At 45.2% G+C, this 24,557-nt stretch overlaps 1 protein-coding gene and 1 pseudogene across 1 annotated transcript in view; both read left to right on the top strand.

Annotated features, from left to right (window-relative positions):
- The window catches only part of LOC147659216 (ephrin type-A receptor 5-like), a gene marked incomplete at its 3' end in the record, with an annotated part of 413,244 nt that overhangs the window by 339,446 nt on the left and 49,241 nt on the right, over positions 1 to 24,557 (top strand). The window lies entirely within an intron of this gene.
- Positions 4,916 to 5,538, top strand: LOC147659217 (forkhead box protein C1-A-like; annotated as a pseudogene).

Below are 24,557 nucleotides of genomic sequence, written 5' to 3'. Positions count from 1 at the left end.
GACCGAATGTGGATCAATGTCACACATTCACCCCAGTCCAAGGATCTGGGCCCAAATCCATCGTTTTTTTGCACTCCACACCACCCTGGGTTAGACAATGGCGATTTGCAAATCAGCTCTGACCCTGTGCCCCATGGGAACAGTCCAGTCCGAACTACAAAAGCCATGTCCTTCCCAGAACGGAATCAAGCATCCGAGGACCGGACCGGTTTCGAGGTAACACCTCTCATCAGCCCGGCTAGCTTGACTCCAGTGGTGTGGAGTGCCTGGGACCCACGTCTGGGCATCCCCAGCGCACTTATGGCGGCAATTGCAAACAAAACAGGTGATGGACCGAATGTGGATCAATGTCACACATTCACCCCAGTCCAAGGATCTGGGCCCAAATCCATCGTTTTTTTGCACTCCACACCACCCTGGGTTAGACAATGGCGATATGCAAATCAGCTCTGACCCTGTGCCCCATGGGAACAGTCCAGTCCGAACTACAAAAGCCATGTCCTTCCCAGAACGGAATCAAGCATCCGAGGACCGGACCGGTTTCGAGGTAACACCTCTCATCAGCCCGGCTCGCTTGACTCCAGTGGTGTGGAGTGCCTGGGACCCACGTCTGGGCATCCCCAGCGCACTTATGGCAGCAATTGCAAACAAAACAGGTGATGGACCGAATGTGGATCAATGTCACACATTCACCCCAGTCCAAGGATCTGGGCCCAAATCCATTGTTTTTTTGCACTCCACACCACCCTGGGTTAGACAATGGCGATATGCAAATCAGCTCTGACCCTGTGCCCCATGGGAACAGTCCAGTCCGAACTACAAAAGCCATGTCCTTCCCAGAACGGAATCAAGCATCCGAGGACTGGACCGGTTTGAGACGTGGGTCCCAGGCACTCCACACCACTGGAGTCAAGCTAGCCGGGCTGATGAGAGGTGTTACCTCGAAACCGGTCCGGTCCTCGGATGCTTGATTCCGTTCTGGGAAGGACATGGCTTTTGTAGTTCGGACTGGACTGTTCCCATGGGGCACAGGGTCAGAGCTGATTTGCATATCGCCATTGTCTAACCCAGGGTGGTGTGGAGTGCAAAAAAAGGATGGATTAGGACCCAGATCTTTTGACTGGGTTGAATGTGTGGCATTGATCCTCATTCGGTCCATCACCTGTTGTTTTTGCAATTCCGCTATAAGTGTACTGGGGATGCCCAGACGTGGGTCCCAGGCACTCCACACCACTGGAGTCAAGCTAGCCGGGCTGATGAGAGGTGTTACATCGAAACCGGTCCGGTCCTCGGATGCTTGATTCCGTTCTGGGAAGGACATGGCTTTTGTAGTTCGGACTGGACTGTTCCCATGGGGCACAGGGTCAGAGCTGATTTGCATATCGCCATTGTCTAACCCAGGGTGGTGTGGAGTGCAAAAAAACAATGGATTAGGACCCAGATCTTTTGACTGGGTTGAATGTGTGGCATTGATCCTCATTCGGTCCATCACCTGTTGTTTTTGCAATTCCGCTATAAGTGTACTGGGGATGCCCAGACGTGGGTCCCAGGCCCTCCACACCACTGAAGTCAAGCTAGCCGGGCTGATGAGAGGTGTTACCTCGAAACCGGTCCGGTCCTCGGATGCTTGATTCCGTTCTGGGAAGGACATGGCTTTTGTAGTTCGGACTGGACTGTTCCCATGGGGCACAGGGTCAGAGCTGATTTGCATATCGCCATTGTCTAACCCAGGGTGGTGTGGAGTGCAAAAAAACGATGGATTAGGACCCAGATCTTTTGACTGGGTTGAATGTGTGGCATTGATCCTCATTCGGTCCATCACCTGTTGTTTTTGTGATCCCCAATGAGCAGCTCTAGCCCTTTGTTTCACACACTGGGTATCACACATCTTCCTGGGAGTCCACAAATTGTTTTCAAGGTGCCATTCTCAGTGGTGATTAAACTTACCACTCCAACGCAAAAACATAACGAGGCACAAAGGCGACTGGGCCATCCCACATATCAGCACAGTTATGGCCATGAGCTACATCCTACAGACAACAGGGAAGTACACGAGGCTGGGGAAAGCCTGTATTCAAGACCTTTACTTGAGAAGTTCCTGCACAGAAGCAGAGATGTGGTCAATACCATTTTAAAGCACGGCAGACATTTAAAATGCTGTTTGCTTCACTTTGACCACAGCCTCAATAATGGACATAGAGTAGCCAAGCGTTAATGTGCCATAAATCGTTTCGGCATGTGTTACATACATCCCTTCCAGTTACAATCAGTGAGATCCGGGCTCTGTTTATAGATTCATTGCTCTTAACAAATGAGTTCCCCATCATTGCTGATTTCGTCAATAAACCCTTGTGACTATGCCTTTGATCACTAACTCTTCGAAATTTGCTTTTTCAATTTCCCCCATTGAATAAGGCCGTTTTAAAAAGTCTTAAAAGATGGCAGTCTCGCCTAGAAACTAGAACAAGTAATGTCGTTATTGCTTGATTTGTCGAATATTTGAAAAAATAAATGGAAGCTTGAACTATTGTCATTTCGTTACACTTGGAGCGTGCTCACTTAAGCATTTGGATTAAACAAGAACAAGTAGCTGGAGACACACTTAGTTGCGGTGGCATCCCATATTTTGCAATTATATGCTTTATTCACTTGTGGCCAGTGATGTTACTGCATTATTAGGCGCTATTCTCTGAGTTTGTGCTATTAGTTAATGAAAAAGGAAGGCGTGGCCTCTGCATGATAGTGAACACAATCCTTCTTCAGAAAATGACGTGGCATCATTCAAAGTTTGTTCTGTATCCTTTGATACTGCAAAGTCTTCGGGCCCATAGTTACTAAAGTTTTGCGTATGAACCTGCACAGCGCAAAAGATGGCACCATTTGACCTACCATTTTAAATGCATGTTCAGCGCCAAATTGCATTGCAGCGCTTAAGTGCCTGCGCAAATTTCAATAATGGCGGGCCTTGGTTTGATGTAGTATAAATGTTAGAAACCAGGGGCGGAACACAGGGTCCTGCACAGTAGTGTAGCATGGGGGGTTTCATCCCGGCGACATGAGTTTTGGGGGAGCGTAACCCCCCACCCACGGCTCTTACCTGACCTGATGCTGTCGTGGGTGGCAAACACAGGGACCGTCGCTAACCTCCCCCCAGCTCACACCTGCGGAAGTCAAGGGGAGGCAAATGCCCCAACCGCCAAGGGCGTCAATAGTTCTAGCTATGTCACTGGTCCTGCAGCCCTTAAGAAGGGCCCATTCAGCCCAAGGTCAATGAATATCTGTGTGATATGGGAAAACTCTGGGTTACTTCTTTACATGCTGTGGGGTGAGGGGGTCATCTTGCATTATGCCACTGTTAGAAACTTGACAGAAACTTTTTTTTCTCTTGGTCCATCATCAGCAAATGAACAGTTCTCTACTTCATTAAGCTGAGGGTGAAAGATATACAGTTTAAATACAGAAAATCAACAAAACTGTCAAATTGTGAAGAAAATAATATTCAGAAAACCATTTTCTCAATTTCAATAATTCTTCTGTCCTGGATAAGCTGCACCTTCAAGTTCATTGCAGGTTTACTGCCTCACAGGGAGAAAGAATTATGACAGGGTGTGGCCTTAACAAATCGTACCTCTCACTGGCTTCCAGGCAGCGTAATTATAGGAAGGTTTTGTGAATTCCTTTTTTTTTGGCTTTCCCATTTCCCCAACGTGGAATTCTACAATTGTGCATTGGCCGAAGGCTTTGCCTTTGTGGAACGGTATCATTTTTTTATTCTTATTTTGCATTGCGGAGAAACCTCCCTCCTCCTGGATTTTGCCCGCAGTTTTTAGGTCGAGGGACCGTAGGGCTTGGCCGTAGGCCAAGACCGGAAGTCCGGAGAATTATTGTTGTTTAGTGTGGCAGCTTAAACCCGCCTCTGTCCTCGTCTCTCCTCCATTGGCTGGCTTCCTAAACGGAGGCCAGCCATTGGAGGGGATAGCCGTCCCTCCAAAGAAGCTCTGTCTTTTTCGGATTCGGGGGCATGATTTTTTGCGTTCTTTAGCTCGTGGCGTCATCTGTCACTCAGAGCGCAAAAAACACGTCCCCGAATCTGAAAATGGCGGCGCTTTTCTTTATGCCATTTCGCGACGACCGCCACACCAAGAAGTCACCGAGTCCTCGCCCCTGCTGCTGCATTACTGCAAGAGAGCTCACAATGGCCGGGGAGTTAGGCGGAGGCAGCCCGGCCCAGACAGAAGACACGCACAGGATCACAGGTACGGAGCGGGAGCCAGAGCGTACAAGCAGCAGCCTCACTACACCCCGTCCTGCAGCTCGCACAGCCTGCACTCCCCATGGCCACCAGCCCCGTGCTGAGCATGTCCTTCCGGCTGGGCCCACAGCGTCTCTACCCGGGAATGCACCAGGAGGAGCCTCCCGTTTTCGCCCAGCTCAAACCAGTGCAGCCGAGGAGCCGCGTAATAAAGTCCTAAGCCTGGTGACGGATGCTCAAAAGTTCAGCTGGTTTTTTTGCCCTCATCTCTCTCTTCCCGATGCATCCCGGAGCAGGCAGCGCCTGTGGAAGACTGGCACACAGACACTGGCACATGCCACAGGGAGCTGAGCGCAGTGCCCAGCCCCAGAAACAGCACAGAAACTTTCCCAAAACTTTTCCTGTGCAAGTTTTTCTTCCCTCTCTTGCGCGTCTTCTCCACCCAGAAGAGTTAGTCCAAGTACGCAAACAAGGACTGGAGCTGAAGCGATGAGGCCCGAGGAAGGGCGTAGGGTCGGCAGGCTCCGCCACCCCCCCACACCCTGGACTCTCACCCCGCTGCCCTTGAAGAGGGCTCCGCAGAGACTCGGGGGGCCGAAGAGAGGTTCCTCCACCATAAGACAAACTCCTCTGGAAAGGAGAGGGTGAGCTGCCCCCGCGGCCATGCAGGCGCGCTATTTCGTGTCCAGCCCCAGCCCCCTGGGGGTGGTGCCCTACCTGAGTGGCGAGCAGAGCTACTACCGGGCGGCGGCGGCGGTGGGCTACACGGGCATGGCAGCGCCCATGAGCATGTACTGGCAACACGAGCAGTACACGGGGGCCACGGCTACGGACCCTATGGCGGGGCGCCGCCGCCGCCCATGCAGCCCAAGGACATGGTAAAGCCGCCCTACTCGTACATCGCGCTCATCACCATGGCCATCCAGAACGCGCCCGACAAGAAGATCACCCTGAACGGCATCTACCAGTTCATTATGGAGCACTTCCCCTTCTACCGCGACAACAAGCAGGGCTGGCAGAACTCCATCCGCCACAACCTCTTGCTTAACGAGTGCTTTGTCAAAGTGCCCCTCGACGACAAGAAGCCGGGCAAGTGCAGCTACTGGACGCTCAACCCCGACTCTTACAACATGTTCGAGAATGGCAGCTTCCTGCGCCGCCCCCCCACACACATAAAGAGCAGAGCAGCACAGACCTCACATCTCCACACACCTCTTTTGCGCTCAGCAGTCTGCGCTGGAACCGCACACGCACAAACACACACGCCACCCTCCACTCAACAATGAACCGGCTGGGGCTGCCAGCGCTTCGGTGCTGCAGCAGGTCAGTAGGCGCTAGAAGAGGGTGCGCGGAGGGTGAGGTGTGCAGGCAGGGCTTGGTGTGGATGCTGTGTGGTGATTGGAATGGGCGTGAGAGGTTGGCGTGGTACTGCATAGGAGTTTAACGGTGTGCGGCGTACTTAGCAGTACCATTAATGCTATAAAACAAAAAATTATATAGCGCTTCACGCGACACGTCTAGGTTTCTAAGCGCTCTAAATAAAACGCGTTGCTTTACTAATTGAATGGAACTCGTACCAGTGAGCAGGTATGCAGGAGGCATAGGGTTGTAGGGTGCGCCGGAGTTAATAAGGTGTAGTGGTGTCAAATTGGTGGGTTCGGTGTAGGACTCACTGACTGGTGTAGAGATACTGTAGGTGAGTGGAGAGGAGCTAAGTGTTAATGGGTGTTGGACGAGTGTGTTGTGTTCATGCGAATGGTATGAGTGGACGTGACGGGGTAGTTTTGTGGGTATACGTGTTGGGTTGTGCTCTAAGTGTGTGGCATGTGTATGTGTTTGTGTAATCTACTTATTGGACATTTGATGTGGGTGTGTGGTGTCGAAGATGACTGGAGCCTATAGGTGTGATGTGGGTGGATGATATACATCAAGGTGTAGATGTAGTTATAGATGGTGTGTGTGTGTGTATGTAGCTTGAGTGTTTGGAGTGCGTGCAATGGGTGGGTGAATCTTGTAGGGTTTGAGAATGTAAGCGGTAGGTTCTTGGGGTGAAACCTATGAGTCTCACACCAAGGGTGGTCATAATAGTGGGAGGGTGATGTTAGATTTTAGAGAGAGGCTGAAGGGAGACATGTATATATCAAGCTGTGGGACGAGTTTTAAATGCTAATGTAGAGTTTAGGATTTTTTTATTTGTGTGATAAGCAGGTTTATTAATTGAATGCAGGAGGATTATAGCAGTGGAGGTGTGCAGGCAGGGCTTGGTGTGGATGCTGTGTGGTGCTTGGAACGGGCGTGAGAGTTTGGCGTGGTACTGCATAGGAGTTTAACGGTGTGCGGCGTACTTAGCAGTACCATTAACGCTATAAAACAAAAAATATATATAGCGCTTCACACGACACGTCTAGGTTTCTAAGCGCTCTAAATAAAATGCGTTGCTTTACTAATTGAATGGAACTCGTACCAGTGAGCAGGTATGCAGGAGGCATGGGGTTGTAGGGTGCGCCGGAGTTAATGAGGTGTAGTGGTGTCAAATTGGTGGGGTCGGTGTAGGACTCACTGACTGGTGTAGAGATACTGTAGGGGAGTGGAGAGGGGCTAAGTGTTAATGGGTGTTGGACGAGTGTGTCGTGTTCATGCGAATGGTATGAGTGGACGTGACGGGGTAGTTTCGTGGGTATACGTGTTGGGTTGTGCTCTAAGTGTGTGGCATGTGTATGTGTTTGTGTAATCTACTTATTGGACATTTGATGTGGGTGTGTGGTGTCGAAGATGACTCAGTGGAGCCTATAGGTGTGATGTGGCTGGATGATATACATCAAGGTGTATATGTGGTTATAGATGGTGTGTGTATGTAGCTTGAGTGTTTGGAGTGCGTGCAATGGGTGGGACAATCTTGTAGGGTTTGAGAATGTAAGCGGTAATTTCTTGGGGTGAAACCTATGAGTCTCACACCAAGGGTGGTCATAATAGTGGGAGGGTGATGTTAGATTTTAGAGAGAGGCTGAAGGGAGACATGTATATATCAAGCTGTGGGATGAGTTTTAAATGCTAATGTAGAGTTTAGGATTTTTTTATTTGTGTGATAAGCAGGTTTATTAATTGAATGCAGGAGGATTATAGCAGTGCGGTTCAACGTGTGATTGTTTGGAAGTGGTTTTCTCTCATGGTGTAGAAGATTTGGGGTGAGTGTAGAGTGGTTAAAGGGGTTTACAGTGCATGGAGGAGTTGGGACAGTAGGCAGGATATGTGTTAGCATAGTCTGTGTGTGTGGGGCGCTCGGTCTGTGTGTGTGTGTAGTGTGTGTGTGTGTAGTCTGTGTGGCGCTCTGTCTGTGTGTGTGTGGCGCTCTGTCTGTGTGTGTGTGTGTGGCGCTCTGTCTGTGTGTGTGTGTGTGGCGCTCTGTCTGTGTGTGTGTGTGTAGCGCTCTGTGTGTGTGTGTAGCGCTCTATGTGTGTGTGTGTGTAGCGCTCTGTGTGTGTGTAGCGCTCTGTGTGTGTGTGTGTGTGTGTGTAGCGCGTAGCGCTCTGTGTGTGTGTGTGTGTGTAGCTCTGTGTGGATAGCTTTTTTAGTAGGTGGCTCTATGTGTGGGTGACTGTCTGTGTGAGAGTGGCTCTGTGTAGGTGGCTCTATGTGAATGACTTGGGTGGCTCTGTGTGTGTGGCTCTGTGTGATACAAAAGGGGGTGATGTGGCTCTGTGTGGGTATAAATGCAATAGGTCATGCATTTGCAAGCGATTAAGCTATTGGCAATGTAAATGACAATGCCATTTATTTATGATTAAAAAAAAAAGTCATAAGCAATGCCAATAGCTCTACCTTTAATAATGCTGAGACCATTGCATTGTAAATGCTTGTTTTCTATGTGATGGTGTTATATATTTTTAAAACGCCAGATCCCAGCACACTTTTTCAGTTGTTTTAGAGTGATATTAATATTACGTTTAATTCTTCGTAAGTAAATTGTTTTGGAAATTCCAACAATGTATTCTTAACTGTTACATTGTTTTAGTGTTGCAATTTATGTACTACATGCAATATTTTCTGAGAAAGCCTTGATGCTTGTGGCAAGCTACGAAGGGAAAGCACAGGATTCATTAAATAGACATGCTTACGCATTAGGAACCAGATCGGGTTGACTGTATGGGAGCCCAGCTGCAGTTCATGCCAAGACCGAGGCCCCTCTTCCCTCATGGTTTAAATCCTGTGTTCCTAAACTGAATGTGCTCCAGTATCCTCCTGAGAGGTAAGTCCTATTCCACACCTGACCCATTGAACTTCATTCTCACCTCCACTGAAACAGGGGCGTAACACAGGCCCCTGCAGCCCCCGCAGTGCGGGGGGCCCTCACTCTCCAGGGGGCCCGTCAGCACCGCACTTCTGCTGAGGAGCACTAGATTGAGTCCGGAGGGGGCCCGTTCACAAACCCTGCAGGGGGGCCCCCTCAAGGTTCGTTTCGCCACTGCACTGAAATATGTGCAACACCACAGCTGTATTGCGCCTCTTTTCTGAAGAATTTTGATCAGCACTAGGAAGATGGCAACGCACTCCCTCATCACCAGCCGGCTCGACAACGGCAATGCACTCTATGCCGGCACCTCCGCTGAACTCATGCAAATACTCCAGACAATACAGAACACAGCAGCAAGACCGGTTCTCTACCTGCCCAAGAGGACACACATCACCTATCACCTGAAAGACCTCCACTGGCTCCCCATCCAGAAGAGATGCCAATTCAAGCTACTAACCCATGCCTACAAACCCACCACAACCAAGGACCAGACTACATGAACCACTGACTGACCTTCTACCAACCCACCAGACACCTCTGCTCCGCACACCTCGCCATCGCTCAGACTCACCGCATCCACTGCAGCCACACTGAAGGATGATCATTCTCCCACCTTGCAACCAAAGTCTGGTACTCCGTCCACCTCCGCACCTCACCCTTACAGAAGTACTTCAGGAATGGACTGAAGACCTGACTCTTCAACTTCTACCTGAAGCAAAGTGCCTGAATACCCCTTGGGGAGATTAGCCAAGCTATTCAAATGAATACTTTCTCAAGGCTCTCTAAGTTATAATTTTCCATTTGTAGGTGTGCCTCCAGAGCCCTAAAGTAAATACAGGCTAGAATTTGTTAGTGATATACATATAGTGTGGTGACACAGTTTCTCAGTTTTCTGCTGGTTATATGCTATCTGTGCACTCCAATATTTAATTAGTGCAGGGGTGCTCACAAATGTTATTTTTCTGCTACCAAAAATACTGTTTGTTGTTTAATAAGTGGCCTAATTGACCCCTAATGACTGCTCAGCCCTACTGCACCAATAAAGAGGCTTTGAAAAGGCCATTTGGCTTGGAATTGGCTGCAAAGCTTTTGAATTTGTCATGATTTCGTTTTTTCATGGTTTGGGGGAAATTTTATTGTTGGTGAACTTGTTTGGCCCTCACCAGTATTAAAAAAAAGGAAAACATTGGTTAAAGGCAGAATTCTTTTTTGTCTCAGAAAACACATAATGCCATAGCAGGCCATGGCCCTGAAGGGAATTATTTTGTGTGCGGAAGTGCTCCTCGTGAACTTATGGAATGCGGTCACCCACAGTAAAGCTAGCCAATGGCTGACTTGGGCGCAATACTGTAGTGGATGGAAGAAGAATGTGAATGACACAAAAATAGACCAATGGATGAAAAGATCTGGGTAGAAACCCCGAATAAATATTATATATATCATTTTAATAAAATCAAGATGTTTAAAAAATATGTCTCCATTTTAATGACCGTAGTGTTCTCAACACATAATTTGTTGCGGTTGGCAAATTTGAAAGTTAATGGAAGTGCATTAGTCCCATAATATTACCAAAGACACAAAATAAGTTAAAGACCACCCTACAGAGAGATCTCGGCGTTCTTCAGAAAGAATTCTTGGAAAGAGTAGTGCCAAATGATGCTTTTAATATGCTTTCATATGCGTTTGGAGTGTTCGCTGAACTAATTGTTGTTATAAACAATTCCACACTTTGCATTGGATCAGTATCTTTTGTCAATCTTTCACTATTTTAAGAAAAATAGTTAGAAATTGTGCATTTTGAAACTTTCAGCCAGTAACACAGAGAATAAAAAGATGGAGTTTAAAAAACAAGTTACACAGGATTTTGAGTTCTCAATCAAGGGTATTTTCAGAAAACTATTGAAACTGTGCATTTTCAAACACCCTGGCAAGTAACATCCATTAAAATGTAATGTGATTTTAAAGGTAAAGCCAATTTTGCCAATTTCCATGTGCCCTATTGAACGCAATGCCATTCTCTGCATGTTCGCCAACACATATAACACAATATAAATTACCTACAGTTGCCAAGTAGCCGATAGTGCCAGTCTCCACATGTCGAGCAACAAGTGTGATCATGCCGACATGCCCACCAACAGCTAGGATAATGGTAATGGAAGGGTCAATAGTAATATTTTTATAATTTTATCAGCTGTTGATACAGTGCTCAAAAGGAGAGAACGATGACAGAACACTAGAACAAAGGTTCAGGCTAGGGATAGTACAAACGTATCTTAAACAAGTGAATTTGGTCACAACAATAGATTGTATGTGCAAAAGGAGGGCACAGAAAAAGATACATACAAGTGTACTTGAAAACAAACTAAATAAAATAACAAGGATAGAAATAGGACAAGGTAAAAAAAAGCATACAGAATACAGTCAGACACCCTTAATTAGGAGTGCTCAGAGGCAATGTGATGTAAAGCAGCCATTTCAGAAATAAAATAAAATGATAAACGCTAGTCAGTACGTCACCAGTGAGGAACTTTCTTAAACATGTCCCGGTGTAATATGTTACACCAAGCCGGCTTATCAACAGATATCGATAACTCCCCCATGTTCCGAAACATGTATTATGAGTCTCCACAACCCAGTAACTAGCATGGAAAGTCTCTAGTTGTCCAGAAACATGTGTTATCAGCCTCCACATGCAAGGCAGCATGATTTACGAGTCTTCACATGCCCCTGAACATGCTTGATCAACCTCAACATTCCTAGCATCAGTTGTTACCTGCCTGAACATGACCACTAATAGGTAATGCCAACATCCATATTACTTAATGGTTCCATTATTACAAACTAGATACACATTTGATGAGGGAAAATGTTTCCAGGTGTATTACTGAGGTGAAGAACAATATGTTATTGCGCTCAAGAACATGAAAATTGAATCATTTTCAAGTTTGTATGTTGGCAGCGTAGCCTCCCAATAAACGTTAATATTCTGATGCCATACCCTTGGAGGAGGGTTGTTAGGTGAGAACACTGTGCAAGTTTCCTAATATATATTATATGCTGTGTTGCAGTTGAGCACACATTTTACATGTCATTGCAGCTAGTGATTGATGGGTCTAGATTGTTGCTACCCCCGGAGTGGAAGGCTCAGATCTTCTCTGCCATGAAGTTACTTCCATGACTGCAGGTCACAGGCAGGACTGCATGTAAATGTCTGTGCTTTGTGTTTAAAACATGTTTCCTTGTGATGAGGATGAATAACCGCCAACCTAGCCTTAAACTGGGATCAGCATGTTTTGGAGTTTTGTTGGTTCCTATTGTTAAAATGTTGTCTATTGACTTTGAAGGGCTTTAGTTTGGAGCCTACTGTTGTGAAAGTGACTGTTTCCTACATCACACTTAGACTCAGATCACACAGAAGACCAGTTATTGGTTGGGCCTAAAATTCGCCATCCAATCTCTGGCTGTGTCCATGCATACATATTTGCTTTACATTTCATTCTGTTCCCCTTAGTCTTTGACACAACCTAATACTGAAAACTCACCTGGCTAAATTTTTGATAGTTTAAGCTCACTAAGTCACTTAGTCACTCACTCACTTACTCACTCACCCACATGCTCAGTCAGCACTCCACTCCCTCAATAACTTACCCTTTCACTCACTCCCTCATCTGCTTATTCCCTCATTCAGCTATACCCTCATTCAATGACTTGCTCACTCTTTGGGTCATTGTCTCACTCGTCCCTTGTCACTCCCCCACCTCACTTTTCCAATTTGGCTTTCAGGCCAATAAAAAATAACACAAAGGTGAGTGTAGTGGTATATGGTGGTTTGCAGGGAACATCGGCACCACTGTCACTGCTTGCGTTTTAGCAGGATTTGGTGTGTGTGCTGTGCACATTTGATCTTTTTTCCTCACTTTCCTAACCATAAGATCCATAACCTTTCAAGTAAAACATTCCTGTACTTTTTTGTGGGACTAGAAACTGCAATATAATGCTGCGTCAAACGGAAGTGTTATACCCGGTTTTATGTACAAAGATGCTGTATTACTGACAGGGACAGCTTTTGGTATGGGTGAGGGGGGCCCAGGCAAGAGTGCCAGTCTTCAGAAGGGTTCCTGCAAACAGCATCTTTCCTCTACCTTGGCTCCAATAATTCAGTTTCATGTGCCTCTAATCACTTTTATCGTCTCTCAGTCACTGTTTTTAACACCCTATGAGCTCCTATCCTTGCTCTGCCACCACATACCAACACCCCCTCCAGACCCATAACAAAAAGGTTTTCCACTACCCTAATGGAGCTACGCTGTTGGCAAAGCACAAGTCCTAAAAAAATAAGTGGGGGAACTAAACAAGTTAGACAGTTTGCAAGTGACATCATGACACATGATATCACGGCGGGTGACATCGCACGTGGCATCACGGGAAGTAAAATCACAGTAAGTGGCATAAACAACTCATGACCTCATAGGAAGTGATATCAGAAGAAATGACATCAGTTCTTAACATCTTAGACATATGTTTAGCAGTTCTATTGTGTATATTCGAACATATTACTAGATTTAACTAGAGAGATTTTGCATCTGGTAGTGCCAAAAAAGTGACACAACTTCAAGACAGAATCTGGGCCTCAAATTATACATTTATTTTTTTATATCCCGCCACAAAGAAATTGGCTATATTTACAACAAGGGGTGGTGAGGGACAGAGTCTCTGAATTAAGCAGAAAGCTCTCACCCAGTCAAGAGATCAGGGCTAGATCCAACACCGTTTTTTAGCTCACTGCACCATCCCAGTTTCAGAACCTGGCTGTATGCAAATTAGTCTGTTCCTGTCCCAGTGCATGATGGGAACAGGGCAAACCAAACTACAAAAGCCAATTCTTACACTGGGAAGGAAACAAGCTCCCGGGGACCGGTTTCTGGCATTACAGCCGTCTTCGGCCCGGTTTGCTTGAATCCTGATGGTGCAATGAGCAAGGGTCTCACATCTGAGAATACCCTTCCACGCTTAGGGTGGACAAAAATATTTACAACAAGGGGTGGTGAGGGACAGAGTCTCTGAATTAAGCAGAAAGCTCTCACCCAGTCAAGAGATCAGGGCTAGATCCAACACCGTTTTTTAGCTCACTGCACCATCCCAGTTTCAGAACCTGGCTGTATGCAAATTAGTCTGTTCCTGTCCCAGTGCATGATGGGAACAGGGCAAACCAAACTACAAAAGCCAATTCTTACACTGGGAAGGAAACAAGCTCCCGGGGACCGGTTTCTGGCATTACAGCCGTCTTCGGCCCGGTTTGCTTGAATCCTGATGGTGCAATGAGCAAGGGTCTCACATCTGAGAATACCCTTCCACGCTTAGGGTGGACAAAAATATTTACAACAAGGGGTGGTGAGCGTCAGAGTCTCTGAATTAAGCAGAAAGCTCTCACCCAGTCAAGAGATCAGGGCTAGATCCAACACCGTTTTTTAGCTCACTGCACCATCCCAGTTTCAGAACCTGGCTGTATGCAAATTAGTCTGTTCCTGTCCCAGTGCATGATGGGAACAGGGCAAACCAAACTACAAAAGCCAATTCTTACACTGGGAAGGAAACAAGCTCCCGGGGACCGGTTTCTGGCATTACAGCCGTCTTCGGCCCGGTTTGCTTGAATCCTGATGGTGCAATGAGCAAGGGTCTCACATCTGAGAATACCCTTCCACGCTTAGGGTGGACAAAAATATATGCAACAAGGGGTGGTGAGGGACAGAGTCTCTGAATTAAGCAGAAAGCTCTCACCCAGTCAAGAGATCAGGGCTAGATCCAACACCGTTTTTTAGCTCACTGCACCATCCCAGTTTCAGAACCTGGCTGTATGCAAATTAGTCTGTTCCTGTCCCAGTGCATGATGGGAACAGGGCAAACCAAACTACAAAAGCCAATTCTTACACTGGGAAGGAAACAAGCTCCCGGGGACCGGTTTCTGGCATTACAGCCGTCTTCGGCCCGGTTTGCTTGAATCCTGATGGTGCAATGAGCAAGGGTCTCACATCTGAGAATACCCTTCCACGCTTAGGGTGGACAAAAATATTTACAACAAGGGGTGGTGAGGGACAGAGTCTCTGAATTAAGCAGAAAGCTCTCACCCAGTCAAGAGATCAGGGCTAGATCCAACACCGTTTTTTAGCTCACTGCACCATCCCAGTTTCAGAACCTGGCTGTATGCAAATTAGTCTGTTCCTGTCCCAGTGCATGATGGGAACAGGGCAAACCAAACTACAAAAGCCAATTCTTACACTGGGAAGGAAACAAGCTCCCGGGGACCGGTTTCTGGCATTACAGCCGTCTTCGGCCCGGTTTGCTTGAATCCTGATGGTGCAATGAGCAAGGGTCTCACATCTGAGAATACCCTTCCACGCTTAGGGTGGACAAAAATATTTACAACAAGGGGTGGTGAGGGACAGAGTCTCTGAATTAAGCAGAAAGCTCTCACCCAGTCAAGAGATCAGGGCTAGATCCAACACCGTTTTTTAGCTCACTGCACCATCCCAGTTTCAGAACCTGGCTGTATGCAAATTAGTCTGTTCCTGTCCCAGAAATTGGCAGCAAGGAGAAATGTGGCAGTAAATCTGTTCTGCTTAATTGGTTGCAAAGTCTGCATTTTAAAATATCATATGGGGTTAAGACACTTGCTGCTAAAATCTTTGTGTGCCCAGTAAATTTCAGGAAATAATAGTGGTAAGATAACTCAAGAGGTTAATACATTTGCTAGAGACATGTGCTTTGTCTAGTTCCAGTTATGAATCAAAGTAGCATAGTAGATTAATAGGTCTCCTGCAAAGCACATTATGTAAGATGCAGATGAGAGATTTGTATTTTATGTAGCTAGGAAAAAGGGTTACTACTTTTAACACAAAGATCCTTTTGTTACTTGCAATTCATAAATTGTAATCCTTCTAATATAGCACAGTGAGCTACGAAGGACGTGTGACTCCTATATCTTGTAACGCTCACTGTCTTATGTAACACACCCTGTTCATTGATATATACATACATGATTTACTGTCAATATATCATGTTTGTATGTGATGTAAAGTGCCCTAACACCTTGCATTGGAATAAGTAGCCCCATAAAAAATAAAAAAAATAGTGGTATTTGAATTGATATTTGTGTAAATAATGGGACAGACCACCAAATCTGGCATTCTTACAGTGCATACATATGTTATATACAGGGGTCAGAACAAAGTCAAAAGCATGCATCTTATAAGTAACTGTCAAGTAAAAAGCTGTGTGCCTTCGTTTCCCCTCCATTGCATTTAGGTATGAGACTCCAGATAGGTCTTAACCAGGATTATCGAACAAAAGGAGGCCTGATGCCCCCTTAACTTCTGCCTTTTTGCCTAAGCAGTACTTTATTTGTGTCAGTGTTTGAAGGTGGTGGGCTTAGGCAGTCATTTTTTTAGGACAGGACTTCTGTGTGCGCAACTATTAGCAGTGCATAGTTACATTAACATTAGAGCTTCCAACACCCCCCCCCCCCCCTACCACCACCATCCTCCGGAACCCATTTTGTGAAGAGAATTGTTTGCAGGCAGCTGCGGCCCGTTCAATCTATACGTCGCTGCACATGCGGGACTTTAAGTGCTTTCGAGTCGTGTGTGGGTGGAAAGCGTTCGGTAAACCACTAATGTTGTTATTATTGCCATGGGAAACTGTGACGGGTCGCAGACTCCCCGCGCGCACAGCCGCACACGTCCCATAAAGACATCAGCGCAGGGTCTCTCTCCGGAAAGGCAGGCACGCGCGCGTACAGTGTCCCCCGTTAGCTTCTTTACACAAAGCATCCTCACAAGCAGCGCTTGGCCCATTATGCTTTGCTCTCTTATTTGATGAGCCGTAATGAGATTAATTCGGAACTCCTTTTGAAGGCTAATTACATTTTGTACTTCCTCATATTTGCTGCGCGTGTGACATATTCGGCGCATTCACTTTCATTTTTTCCCTGCCCTCCTCTCTGAGCCTGTTAGTGAAAAGTGTTGCTGGCTTTGAGAAATATAAAGTGGGCAGAGATCAAGGCGGTGGCAGCCATATCACAGCGCTGTCAGCTGGTGCAGAACGCATCAATTAAGGCTGCCATATAAGCCCAGAGAGGTCCAACTTAGAAAGGACATTCGTTCACAGAAGATGACGGGTCACAGAAGGCCAGTACATTGTTGAGTCCGCCAGTCCTGGTCTAAGACCCTCCTTCTGAGTTTAGGATGAAGAGAATGAGGGAGAAGGGAATGTATTGTATTGGCCTTTATCTCCCTCCTCATAAATCAAGCCCTCACGAGATAAAGTCCCAGAACTGCGAATAAACGGGTAAGCTGAAATTACTGGGACCTTTTACGTAGGTTTTCACTGAGTGTGTGGAATTTCCCTCTCACATATAGCATCTGCTCTGAGCAAGTGGGAGATGGGAGATGTAGTGCCAGTGAGGGTCCTGGTGAAGGTGGTGAGCGTGTTGCATACTGAGAAAGATCCAGGGTTGCTAGGGGAGCATAGACTGGGCCTCTCTTCTCTGCCCCAATGTTTTTACCAGCTGCGTTTTTGCACTAGGTAAAATTGGGCCTGGCATTCCTGCACCTGGTAATTTCAGGTGCAGAGTTCTAGTCCCCCCAGCTCCTCTCCACCAGCTGCTCCACCCAACGTTTATTGGATCCTTCAGTAATACATTCCAACATGAGCTCTGTCACTGTCTAAAGGGAACCTGGAGCTTGTCATATGTTACGAAAATTCCTCTTTTCAATCACCTAAAAAGTGGCCATGGGTGACATTTAGTTGTTGCACAGGGTCTCATATGCGACCCCTGGCGACTCCCGACTTATACCTTGCAAACCCTAACCATGTCTTTGCGACTCCTGGCCTCAGAGGTGGCAAAATCACTGGCAAGAAAACAGGGGCGCCTACACATTCCATATTCTCAACACATTTTTACTTTACGCCAATAGTGAATAATAGAATATTATTCACTATTAGTATAATAAAACATGGCGCACACTTAGTTCACCTGGAATCTTTGGTGGCAGCAGTAGCAAGTAAAAATATTTTTAAATGTAAGTTGTGTGCATGCCTGAAATGAGTGTGTTTATGTGAGATAAGAGTGTGTGTATGTGTGAGCATGTGTCTATGTGCAAGAATACGCATGTGAGTAAAAGTGAGGGAGAGTCAGTGATAGGTAGTGAGTGAGATTCTTTGAAATCAAGACGCAAATGTAGTGTTCTTTGCAAGGTACTGCGGGGAATGAGATTTTGGTATCAATTTATGATCGAATTAATAATTTATCTCATTCGTGATTTTGGACCGCTAATATCTGTCATTGAGTAAAAGACAACTCCCACATAGGTTTAGTTAAACCCCAATAAATGACGCCACTCTGAAGAACCACTTACAACTGGTAAAGTTTTAAGGTTTTTATATAAAAGTCAAATTTGAATGCAAATACAATCTTCTCAAGATAAACCTCAAGTATACAAAATACAAAATCAGTTCCTTAATCCGCAATTTAAAGCTTTAATGTGAAGTGGTTCCTTTGCGTCGTCTAATGAAAAAGAAAATAATCAAGTTAAATCTGTCCCTACTCTATACTAGGTGACATCCCTATTTCGCAAGTTCCTGGTACCCTAAAAAGGTGTCAGCAGTTTGATTTCCAAAGAAGTTCAAACTCTCTTAGCCTCTAAAGGTAACTTAAGTTTAAGAAGCAGTACCTTCTCTGCCTACCCATCCGCTCTTCTAAGGGTCCTCGGCCTACTGCTCCCTTGCGCTCTGATCTCTCTCAGCGCATCTGCTCAAGGCATCTACCCTTCTAACTCGCCTCTCGCTGTTCTCTCTGAGCTCTTCGCTATCTTCTCCCCGGGGTGCTGTCCCTAAAATACACAATCACAGTGTGGGTGGAACGCCCCTTGACGCCCACCTCGGACTTTCCCCGATGATGTCAATTTCTGGCTCTTTCCATTGCTTCATCTCTTCGCGTCGTCCGTTAGGTTGACCCTTCTCCTTAGATGTCATCTTCATCTTCTTGTTGGCGACTTTTAGTTGACACTTTCATCCAAAGTCAAATAACCTTAAACAAGACCTTAACATTATAACGGTGGTTTTGACCCTTCTAGGTCCTGTGAATGGTCATTCAAAACAAAGCTCAAATTCCAATCGCCTCCTCTTCTGTTTAGGCAATAAACTTCGTTCGACATTTGTCACTTTAAATCTAACAAATGCTAGACTCTTCGGCTCGCACCATCATGTGAAGACTATTCACGACTCCTGTGAGCCCACTAAATTACATACATTGGACTACACTCTTGCGAACCCTTGGTCATTCAGGTTATAATCACAAATGACCTAAACTTCTTCTAGCATTCCTACAACTTCTTCTACACAGTATAACCTTTAGCATACATTTATATATAATCGCTTTCACCAAATACTTCGTTCGTGTGTGAATACATCTTAGCTAAAATACAATTTCGTAAAATATAACCTTAATACATAGAATATAAAGTTCACACCAAATATAATCCCATACATAGAATATAAACCCTATACATGAAACATAACTTTATATTCTCATTAGTTACGTCGTTATGTGTATGCTCTCTACACGTTTCTCCATGTTACATTTCTCGCCGTTTCTACATTTTAAGTTACACACGTACATGAACTCTACTCTGTACGTTCTACTGTTCGTAAGCACTTCTACATTAGCCCACTACGTATACGAGTCTTCTAAATCTAATACATTCTAAAGTGAATATAGTTATACATTTCCTATACCATGTCGTCACTTTAATTGACTTTACGCTATAGTCATCACTTCACATTACGATATGCATTTCATTCCCACGTTACACAATATTCCTACGTTTATAATAGATGCGTCTAAATATGACTACGATATACATTCCATTCAAATTGCGCTCTCTCAGTTCCCCCCTTTGATGACTTTTAGGAGTCATCACTAAAAGCAATTTGAATAACACCTTTTAAACCGAACTAGTTACATCATTTCCTCTTTTCATCATTTCAAGTGCTCTCAAACTTTTATACTGTTGATCTTGTAAAGCAGCCAATCTCCTTTCCTGCTCTCTCATAGATCTTTGTAACCGATTCGTCTTATACCATTTATATAATTTTACAAACCCTATCAATGTGTTTATACAAATTAATACTATTAATACAGGTTTTAATATGTACCATATAATACTTTTGCCAAGGTTGGCAAACCAACTCCCAACCTTTCCTACTCCTTTACCTACTTTTTCCCAAACATTTATTTTTGTCAAATCCTCGATTTCTTGATGAATCTGTGTAATGTTTCTTATAACCTTCTCAAGTGGTTTTGAATAATCAGGAATATAAGTACAACATTCCTGAACCTTCAAAGATTTACAAACTCCGCCTTCTTTTGCTAATATCACATCAAGAGCAAGTCGATTCTGAAGAACCATTGCTCTGATCGATTGCATCTCACCTTCTATTAACATTAATGACCTTGCAGTACTCGCAGATAGTCTATCCACGACTGTAGCTAGTCTCCTGATCTTAACATCGTTAAGTATTAAACCTAACATAGGAAACATCGCTCCAAATACGTCTCCTACTATTTCTGCATCTTCTACTTCCCTTTTCGTCCTTGTCGAAGCCTTTCTTTCTATAACCGCTAGATCCTTTGCATGATATATTTTTGGGAAGACAATTGCCAAGTAACACGAACCATACCAATTGTCAGGCAGTTTTACATAGGCATTTCTTCCACATACAAAATATACATTAGGAATCACTTGCATTTCCTTCATGAAATCTTTCGTATAATACTCTAGTCTAAAAGCATGTTCGCAATTTACTTCACCTACAAATACACTCTCATAATATGTCTTGCTTCGAGTTAAACATAACTTTCCTTTCTGCGTTCTATCCAATGCTATTGGACCATTGCTCCCTTTCTTTTTATGTGCCTTCTCTTCTTCGGTCCAATCAGTTTTCCACTGTCCTGACATTTTTAGAATCTTTTGCCTTCTATATCGGTCATCTACTTGTCCTATGAACTTTTTCTCGATCTCTGACACTTTGCAAGTCAGATTATTTCTGCGTGCGTATGATGTATCTAATGTATCCCAAGGAAGGAAGAACTTGGCTAGTCTATCCTCCTTTTTATAGTAGTCCCACTTATTCATTTGTTTATAATTCGGAACTTCAGGCAGTACCGAATCATAATTTGAAAAGTAGTACTCAAACCCTTCTCTACCATAAAATATACTTAGCAGTAAACTACACGTTATCCCATAAGTCAATGGGAGATGATGATATCTAATGCCCTCGTCTACAGAAGCCGGTAATTGCATACAAACATAGCAATCTTTGGCCTCCATGGCATCGATATATTCGTACAATAATTTGGCATATGCGTTTGACCTAAAATTTCCCTGTGACTCGTCTACATGTAATCTACGAGTTTCATCTGATAGTAACGCCTTTTCACGAATCACATTGCTCTCCTCCTTCTTTCCCACAAGAACAGGTTTCAAAGTCGTTACAATTTTTGCATTTGTTATTTCTTTATCGGTTTCATGTCCTATTATGTATGATATGGTCACTACTGTAATTATGAGAAATATTACTATCGCTATAAGTGTACCTACTATACATCTAGCTCTTCTGTTTGGGTTGCCGTTCTCCATGTTGTCAAAACAGCGCAACTCTTTCTCTTGCGAAAAGTTTTTCAGTTCAGTCCTTTGTTTGACTTGTTTTCTTCTCAGTTTGTAAAGTGCTCTTTTATCAACAAAGTCTCTTTTTCGCAACAATGTCTCTTTATTTTTAACAACAGACAACCCTAACCCTTCTCCGTCCTCTAAATGTAATCCCTAATTTTATTCTTCTTTCCACTCGGTGCTAGGTTATCTTCTTCTTTATAACTTATACACAAAAGTCTTTAAGCATCAACAATTATTCTCGTACCTGCAGCTCTTGCAACTAGTTCCAACAATTCAAAACGAATGACTTTGTCTTCTTCCTCTGATATTTGATGACCAAATGTTGGAAATTGTAATCTGTTCAACACTAAATCTTTAATCCGACTCAAGTATGGGGGTATGGGAAGTGTGAAAGTCAGTAACCCCTCAGTCTCGAGTCCAGGCGTCAACATCCATATCTCCACTGCCACAAATGGATCGAGATCGATTACTTTCACGCTCTTCACTCTCCCAGATTTCTGTCCCCAAGACATCTGCTAGATAAGTCCACTCTGGGGTGGCGTACCTTCTGCAGGGCACACGTACCCTCCTCGACCTTCGTGGACTCTCAGTTCCTGAGTCAGTCGTTTCTTCCTCCTGATCCGATTCTTCAGCGATCGGGACAAGAGTTCTTTCTTGCTTTTCTTCCGAGCTTGGCCTTTTCTTTCTCTCCGGCCAACTGGCTTCGTCACTCCTTGTTTTTCTGCTCCTTGTTCTTGGACCAGTCTCTTGGTCACTCTCAGCTTGTTCAGTTTCCGATTCAGTTTCCCAGTTACTGTCTTCTCCTGAGGCGACTTCGGTCTCGCTAGTGTCCTGACCTTCGTCGACCTGTTCTGTCACAGTTTCAGCCTCTTCGATCACCTCTACAGCTTGGCTTTCCCCCTCTATGGCTTCTCCACTTTCCGCTGAATTTTCATCCGAGAGAGGAGCTGTTTCTCCTAGAGGTGTTGGCACTCTTCGGGTGTGTGAAGCATGTATCCAATTTGGCAGGCCTCCACACTTCACTGCGGTATTCGTGACAAGTATGACTTGAAACGGTCCTCTCCAGCGCACGTCTAAGCAGTTCTTCCTTACATGCTTCTTCACCAGGACCCAGTCTCCAGGACTCAGGTCATGGCACAAGTCTTGTGCTGATGGAACCTCTGCAGCCTGGACCTGGAGGGACACAGAATTAATGGCATCAGATAGTCCCTTGCAGTAGTCCAAGATCAAGTCGTCTGTGATGTTCACTAGCGCTGCAGTCGGAACCGATGGCAATCTCATAGCTCTCCCCATTAGCACTTCATGCGGAGAGAGGCCTGTTTTCCTATCAGGTGTGCTACGTATGCTCATAAGAACCACTGGAAGTGCGTCTGGCCAATTCAGGGATGTTGATGAACAAACTTTAGCCAGTCTAGACTTGATTGTACTGTTGATTTGCTCTACAATCCCTGAAGCTTCTGGTCGATAGCTGCAGTGTAACTTTTGATCAATATTCAAAGCTGAACATAGCATTTTCACTACTTCGCTGTTGAAATGAGTTCCTCTGTCCGATTCCAAAGAGGATGGCACCCCAAACCTCGGTATTAACTCTCTAAGTAACAGTTTTGCTACTGTAAGTGTATCGCATCTACGTGTAGGGTAAGCCTCAACCCATCTAGAAAATATACAGACAATTACTAAAACGTATCTGAGTTTGTTACATGGAGGCATTTCTATAAAATCAAGCTGCATTCTATTGAAAGGCCCCCCAGACCTTCCTATGTGACTCAAAGTAACTGGTGTTCTCTTTCCCACGTTTAGTTGCTGACAGATCGCACATCGCTGACATACTGCTTCTGCCGCTACTCTAAACTTAGGATTAAACCACGTTTGTCTGAATACTCTCACCATGGCATCTCTTCCTATGTGTGCTGATCCATGCAATTTCCTTGCCATTGGACTAACAAGTTCATTTGGTAAAACTGCTCTCCCATCGGCAGAAACCCAAAAATTCATCTCGCTTTTCTCACAACCCGCTGTTTCCCAGCCCTTTTTCTCATTATCTGGTGCATTCTCTTGGACACTCCTTAACTCATCCCATGTATCTACAGTGTCTAATAACATCGTCAATTCAGTTCTTTCTTGAATTCCCCCCACTTTCACATCAGTGTGAGAATATCCCTGTTCAGCACAATAACGTGCTACTTCATCAGCATAGCGGTTACCTTGCGACACAAAGTCTACATTTTTAGTGTGCGCGGCACACTTGACAACGGCTATGGCTGACGGACCTTGCAATGCATCTAACAAAAGTCTCACGAATTCTCCATTCCTAATGGGAGAACCCGAGGAGGTCATGTAACCTCTTTGAGACCATAACTGCCCATAATCGTGAACTACCCCGAAACCATACTGGCTATCGGTGTATATGGTGACTCGAAGTTTGTCGCCTGCTAAGCAAGCACGAGTCAAAGCAACAATTTCAGCTACCTGTGCGGAGCGTACTCCTTCCAGGCAAGCGGCTTCTACAACTCTGGTGATTGTGCAAACTGCATAAGCTGCTCTCAGCTGACCGATATCGTCTCTTACGCATGAACCATCAACAAAGAAAATTTCATCAGGGTCAGTCAATGGCTCATCTACGATATCGGGTCTCGGTTTGGTGCATAGTTCAGTCACATCGAGGCAGTCATGATCTGTACAAATCTCGTCATCCACCTCATTTGGAAGTGGCATCAAAGTAGCAGGATTCAAGACGGAGCATCTTTTCAGGGTCACATTCTCGGCAGCCAGTATGACTTGCTCGTAGCGTGTGAGCCTGCTATTCGTCAGATGCTGAGTCTTAGTCCTGGTCATTAACAATTCCACAGAATGCGGTACATACACCACTAACTGATGTCCCATCACCACGCTTTCTGATCTCTCAATGCTGACACCCGTTGCAGCAACGGATTTGAGACATCCGGGCAACGCTGCGGCTACTGGATCTAATGTAGCCGAAAAATACGCCACTGGCCTACGCGCATCTCCGTGGATCTGAGCTAAAACCGCTAAAGCGCATCCCTCTCTTTCGCAGCAGTAAAGCAAAAATGGTTTTGTATAGTCAGGCATCCCTAAAGCCGGGGCGCGACATAAGTCCTCCCTCAGCTGCAAAAACGCCATCAAACAATCTTTGTCCCATGGTACCGGATCACTCACTCCTTTGTGCGTCAGTTGTAATAAAGGTTTTGCCTTCAGTGAGAAGTTGGCTATCCACTGTCGACAATAACCGACCATGCCTAGAAACATCCTGACCTCTCTTTGTGTT

The sequence above is a fragment of the Lissotriton vulgaris genome, unplaced genomic scaffold, assembly GCF_964263255.1.
Source record: "Lissotriton vulgaris unplaced genomic scaffold, aLisVul1.2 SCAFFOLD_612, whole genome shotgun sequence".
NCBI lineage: Eukaryota > Metazoa > Chordata > Amphibia > Caudata > Salamandridae > Lissotriton > Lissotriton vulgaris.
The sequence above is the reverse complement of the archived record's forward strand: the minus strand, read 5'-3'. Positions and strand labels throughout refer to the sequence as shown.